The sequence below is a fragment of the Schistocerca serialis genome, chromosome 6 (genome assembly GCF_023864345.2).
Source record: "Schistocerca serialis cubense isolate TAMUIC-IGC-003099 chromosome 6, iqSchSeri2.2, whole genome shotgun sequence".
Classification (NCBI taxonomy): domain Eukaryota; kingdom Metazoa; phylum Arthropoda; class Insecta; order Orthoptera; family Acrididae; genus Schistocerca; species Schistocerca serialis.
In genome coordinates, this window is record NC_064643.1 from 340,171,502 (window position 1) to 340,178,113 (window position 6,612).

At 43.0% G+C, this 6,612-nt stretch overlaps 1 non-coding gene across 1 annotated transcript; it reads left to right on the forward strand.

Annotated features, from left to right (window-relative positions):
• Positions 1-900: 900 nt before the first annotated feature.
• On the forward strand, positions 901-973 carry Trnaa-cgc (transfer RNA alanine (anticodon CGC)). Its single transcript has one exon. It is a non-coding gene; the product is annotated as a tRNA-Ala (tRNA).
• Positions 974-6,612: the final 5,639 nt, after the last annotated feature.

Consider the following 6,612-nt stretch of genomic DNA (forward strand, 5'->3'; position numbering starts at 1 on the left):
CGTTGAATACGCCATACTGCGTGCAGTGGCCCATGTATCTACCGGCGTTGACGGTGTCGTAAATTAAATGAAGATAATTATTGGAGTGAACTTAAGTTCAAACAAGAAACAGACTACATGTCCGAAAGAATAGATGTAACACATTCATGATTCGATGGCCGTGTGTATACGTGATGAAAGAGAAATACTGACGTCAGCTGCAAAAGGGCACTGGAATAATTCGGTGGCGACAAGTGAAAATTTGTGCCACACCGGGACTCGAACCCGGATTTCTCGCTGTATGTGAGCGGTCGTCTTAACTGATTGGACTATCCGGGCCCTCTCCAACGCATAATTCTCAACCTGTCACAACTGCTTCCCTAGCGCCCTCCTGTCCTCCATTCTCGTTGCACACATCATTTAGCATTCTTCCCACATGAGTGCATTCACACTGAAGATATCATGAAATGGCCTCAAAGTATATCAGTATTTATCTGTTATGTTTGTTCTTTAAGGAATAATGGTAAATGCTGCGAGCAATGAAGCTGGTGAACGGTGGACGGGGAAAGGGGGGGGGGGGAGGCTATGTAACTGATGTGCAAAAAGTTGAGAAATTAGGTTGGACGGGAAGCGTCCACGGATAGGTGAAGCTGTCAAGGTGACGGCTCACATACTGTGGGAAATCTCGGTTAAAGTCCCTGTCTGGCACAAACTTTCACTCTTCATCACTGAATTATTTAAATGCTATCGGGCAGCTGACATCGGTATTTCTCTTTCATCAAATAGACAACAAATGTAAATATAACAACCACATGAAATCAACGTAACTACAAAGTAAATAAGCTGATTTTATCGATTATGGATACTGTCCTTTAAATGACTATATTCAAAAATATGAAGATGGTATGTGTTGTTTCACCGAGCGAGGTGGCGCAGTGGTTAGCGCACTGGACTCGCATTCGGGAGGACGACGGTTCAATCCCGTCTCCGGCCATCCTGATTTAGGTTTTCCGTGATTTCCCTGAATCGTTTCAGGCACATGCCGGGATGGTTCCTTTGAGAGGGCACGGCCGATTTCCTTCCCAATCCTTCTCTAACCCGAGCTTGCGCTCCGTCTCTAATGACCTCGTTGTCGACGGGACGTTAAACACTAACCACCACCACCACCACTATGTGTTGTTTCGGACATGTCCGAAAGAACAGATACCATCTTCATACAGTTAAGTCTAACCGGCCATTGACCTTCTTCTGTGCTGGATGCACACGCATTGCCCGAACTCTAACGGGACTCCGTAAGATTGTTTGCCGCGAGTAATGAGTGTAATGGGCAGGGACACTACGAGTGTAGTGTGTGGACAGTAAGCTGGGAATGTGGGTCTCACGGGGAGCGTGCAAGGGATAAATCCCTGCAGTCACAGTGTCCTCTATGCCCTCGGTGGCTCAGATGCCGGCACGGTTAACTCAGCGTGTTCGGTCAGAGGGTTAGCTGCCCCGTGTAATAAATATAAAAAAAAAAACTGAGTTAATGGATCAACGACGAACTGAAACGGGTGTCTTGCGACGTCCGCCACGAGCAGATGCAACGAACGAACCCGAACAAAATGAGATTAAAAAATATTTTTAAAAAATTAAAAAATGGATAGAGAGTCTGCCATGTAATCAGGAGATCCCGGGTTTGAGTCCCGGTCGGGGCACACATTTTCAACTGTCTCCGTTGATGTATATCAACGACTCTCGACAGCTTACGGTCTTGATTTAATTATCATTTCGTATTGAAGAATATCTGTTATCTTTCACAATGGAAGTCGACTTTTTTAATAGATGAACAGTCTCGGGCATATGGCCGTCTTCAGGTGATTACATTCAAGATTCATTGTCGGCGTTCATAGTTTAGCATAAAAGGCAAATTATGTAATGATGACTAAGTAGTCGGAAGTAAAGCACTGAATTTACTAATGTACGTACATATTTTTACAATCGCACACTAATTCTACTTAAAATGTTATAAACTGTGGACTAAACGTGAACTCACAACATATAACGTGTTTACATTACAATAAAGAAATTATGGTCAAGGAGGTTAGAGGTAAGAGGTACAGAGATGTTACACAAATGGAAGCGTAGAAGATATTACCGGTTACGAAAATTATTGTACAACTGTAAAAGCACACTGTCAAATTAAAATATGTCGCATAATCACTGGCCATTATTTAATGCAACTTTGTTATTGTCAAATATTATTGTTAACTATGAATACTGCGGCGTAATAATATGATTATGAATAGCATATCAACCTCCTCTGTGTTACCACGGATGGCGTCTTAATAATCCCTCTTGTTCTGGGAAGGCACTTTGCTTTCACAGCCCTGAGGCGTAGAGTCCTGTTAACTTTGACAAACCTGAAGATATCCCCTACACAGGTAGTAGCACGTAGGTCGTAGATTCGTTCTCCTGAGGGTGTAGGCCTAATGAACTTTTAGCGAGAAACTGATTTTATGTAAATGACTGGTTTGGTCACTATTTGGGGATGCCACTCGAATTTATTTAAGCAGAACACGAGAAACTACAAGTTAAAAACCTTATTCACTGTCTTTTCAACAAGTCACACAACATCAAGCTTCCTTTCTCAATATGAGTAACTGGTTACTCTTTACCAACTCTTAAACTGAGCCAGATTTAACATTTCTATGCAAAACTGAGTCAACACCGACCGCACCAGACAACACGTCTGTGTTCCATGACTGCCCGTTCAGATTTGATTAACACTTTACTCATTTTGCATAAAACTGAAATGTAACTGTCCATGTCCGGCAACCACGACTGTCCCTGCCAATCTGATTGGGCACTACCGCTATTTCGTCTGGGAGCCCCATCTTCGTCTGCCTTTTCATTTAGCTTTTGTTTTTAGTCTCGCATGTAATTCTGACTTTCGAAATAAGGAGGCGATAGCTTGCTGTTTAGAGTCACCTATTTCAGAATGTCAACCAAGTTTAATGCTACTTTATTAAAATATTAATGAAAGAAGGTTAGCATTTTTGTGCGCAGCCCCCCCAAAGTATCAGTCACATTGACAGTCTACAATTCTGGCGGTCTTTCCCAGGAGAAAGGTACCATCGGTTTCTAGTACCTCCGACCAATGATGAAGCATATGCATAATGCTGTAACCACCATTGGTCTGAGAAAAGAATCTTGGGACTAGATATGATGGCTGCTAACGCCAGAAAACCGTATCACACAAAGTTTCGTTTTGTTTCAAATGGGGCAATGTTTACTGGATTATTATATAAAGCAAATTAGAAAGCCATATTCATGAATTTAACTTTCAACGGATTAATACAGATCAAGTAAATTTGATGAAATTACTTTGTAAGGAGATTAATTGTGTGTATGGTAATCGATGACAACCAGCTGACTGCTACAGAACGCTGAGAAACGGAAATGCAATGTAGACACACAAAATCAGTGGAAATAAGTTTCCTTTGCTTTTTCGTGTATAAGAAACATATTGCAGAGAACCAGTTGCAGAGACAATTGTTCCACCTCTGTTATCGGATCGCTTTCAGAATACAGTTTCAAACTAACAGCTACCTTAACAGAAACTTTAAAGCTCTAATCGAGGTCCCGTATCCTCCACTGAACTTATTATTAGACTGATTTTCTCCAACCTGTTAAATAACTGTTCAGTGCTATCACGTGGTAGAAACTACTTCAACATCATACGTGGCCGTCTGCAGCTCGTGGTCTATTGGCTAGCGTTGCTGCCTCTGGATCACGGGGTCCCGGGTTCAATTCCCGGACGAGTTGGGGATTACCTCTGCCCGGGCACTGTGTGTTTGTTTTGTCCTCATCATTTCATCATCATTTGTGACAATGACTGGAACGGAATATGAATAACAAATGTAATGTCTAAAAATTTGTGGCCGTGCGGTTCTAAGCGCTTCAATTTGGAACCGCGTGACCGCTACGGTCGCAGGTTCGAATCCTGCCTCGGGCATGGATGTGTGTGATGTCGTTAGGTTAGTTAGGTTTAAGTAGTTCTAAGTTCTAGGGGACTGATGACCTCAGAAGTTAAGTCCCATAGTGCTCAGAGCCATTTGAACCATTTTTGTCTAAAAATTTGAGCTTTGCACGGGCGCTGATGACCGTGCAGTTGAGCGCCCCACAAAATAAACATCATCATCATACGTGGGCTTTAACTGAAAACGGCAAATTAATACGGGGTCTCGCAAGTTCTACTTGTGACGCAGGGAGTGTTTTTGCCTCTTATTGGTTCAGCCTTTTATAGCACGTTGCCGAAGTGTCACAGAACTTATTTTGCGTTTAACGTGTGGCAATGGGTCCCCAACGAGAAATAACTTGAAGATCCAAGATTACCTGAAATGTAAAAATATGGCCGCTTAATTTGGCCAGGAAGGGAAGCGAGGAAGGGATAGGCCAATGGGGATTTGTCACAGTTCATTCACTGGTACAACATTTATTTTGCACAGACTGAATTTAATTAAACAAAAATTAATTTGAATGCTTAACCATAATCAGTTAGGGCAGGAAATATCAATTACAGCTCGCACGCAGTCACTGTTTGCCAGACCACTAAATAAAAGACTAATGATACAAAGTTCAAGCCAAATATAAAAAGCCTTGAAAATCACAACTTCATGAGCAGAAGATACCAATAAAAAATTTAATAGGACTGAAACGACGACATGGTAGGCCATTCCCAAAACAAAATCTTATACTAAAATACAAAGTGAACAAAGAAGGAGAGCATGGTTTATAGTACTCCACAGTAATATTCAAATAATTAAAATTTACATTGAATAAGAATGATAGTTGAGATCTCAACCACTAGTAAAATATTTGAGAAACTTAAAGGAACAGTAAGGTTATAAAAGGAGAGCGTCTTTTGATTTACAAATAGAATGAGTTAGAACTGCGCTAAACTTCTAGCTTGGAAGGAATAAAGAGCAGAAGACAGACAGCGCTAGCTTTCGCTGCTCAAGGCTTGTGCACAGAATCGCATAAACAGGCGGCTGTGTAAGCCAATTGGGCCCGGAATATGTGGGCCCGACCGACGCCACAGTACAAGCGGTCTTAACAAAACTCCCTGCAGCACAAATAAATTTCAACAAATGCAAGCTCATGTCACAGGCAAGATTGTAATAAATCCTGATTACGGTCCCAATAGTTACTGCAATTTCTTACGGAGCGATACTCTAAATTTGCCAGTCTTCTAACAAGTTACCAGAAAATTCGAGACACCACGTATAGCTGGATTAAACAAGTTTCGGAATTAAATAGTCATACAAAATCCTTCTGAAACAAATGATTAAGCCAACCCAGAGCCAACTGCCTTAAATTCTGCGGCTCCTTGGCGCGTACACACTCGAAACCAACCAGAACGGACAATGTGTCCTAAAACATTATATGATCACCCACATAATAGTGTGGTTGTCCCCTTTAGGAAGTATGGATGGATTCCACTAATCCTTGCCTGTTAAATCCGCCTGCAAGTCGATTCCACCAGGGAAGCCTTGCGGTCGTCCGCCGTCCAAGAGGACTTAGGTAAAAGACTTTCATGGGCTGTTTACCACGGAGTTACACGTCGGATCCGGAGGCGGTAACCGCGTCGATAGGCAGCACGCCTGTTACATCAAAGAGCGCTGTTGGTAGGGCAGTAGTTTGCTATGCCAGGTCACGTGCCCTCAGATATCCATCCACTGCCGCCTACTTGGCCACCGCCGGACCGTGTGAAATCAGTTACGCCCTACGCCTCAAATTTGCAATACCAGCATCTCAGTCTCAGTGCTACAAGTCTACAGTACCAGACCTTACTAGCACAACCGGGCCAGTTCATAACGGTCTTCACCGGGCGCATGTCAGCTGTCACACACCAGTAGCACCGGCCAATAATATCACAGGTGTCCAAGTCGCCGCCTACCACGACTAGGGTGCGTCGTCTAGACCCATCACAGACAACGTCGTAAGAGAGACATTTCTGATTTACACTTAGATATTCATCAAAGGCTATTGGAATCCAATTTCGTTTTTGTTAATACACTACTGGCCATTAAAATTGCTACACCAACAAGAAATGCAGATGATAAACGGGTATTCATTGGACAAATATATTATACTAAAACTGACATGTGATTACATTTTCACGCAATTTGGGTGCATAGATCCTGAGAAATCAGTACCCAGAACAACCACCTCAGGCCTTAATAACGGCCTTGATACGCCTGGGCATTGAGTCAAGCAGAGCTTGGATGGCGTGTACAGGCACAGCTGCCAATGCAGCTTCAACACGATACCACAGTTCATCAAGAGTAGTGACTGGCGTATTGTGACGAGCCAGATGCTCGGCCAGCATTGACCAAACGTTTTCACTTGGTGAGAGATATGGAGAACGTGCTGGCCTCCGTCGGAGGTTCGAGTCCTCCCTAGGGCATGTGTGTGTGTGTTGTCTTTAGTGTAAGTTACTTTAAGTTAGACTAAGTAGTGGGTAAGCTTAGGGACCGATGACCTGAGCAGTTTGGTCCCATAAGACTTTACCAATTACCTTCTCATCGTAGGGTCTTAGTGACTTGCTCTGCCCCAGACTCTCTCCTCTCTGAGGAAGGAACTGTTTATTCC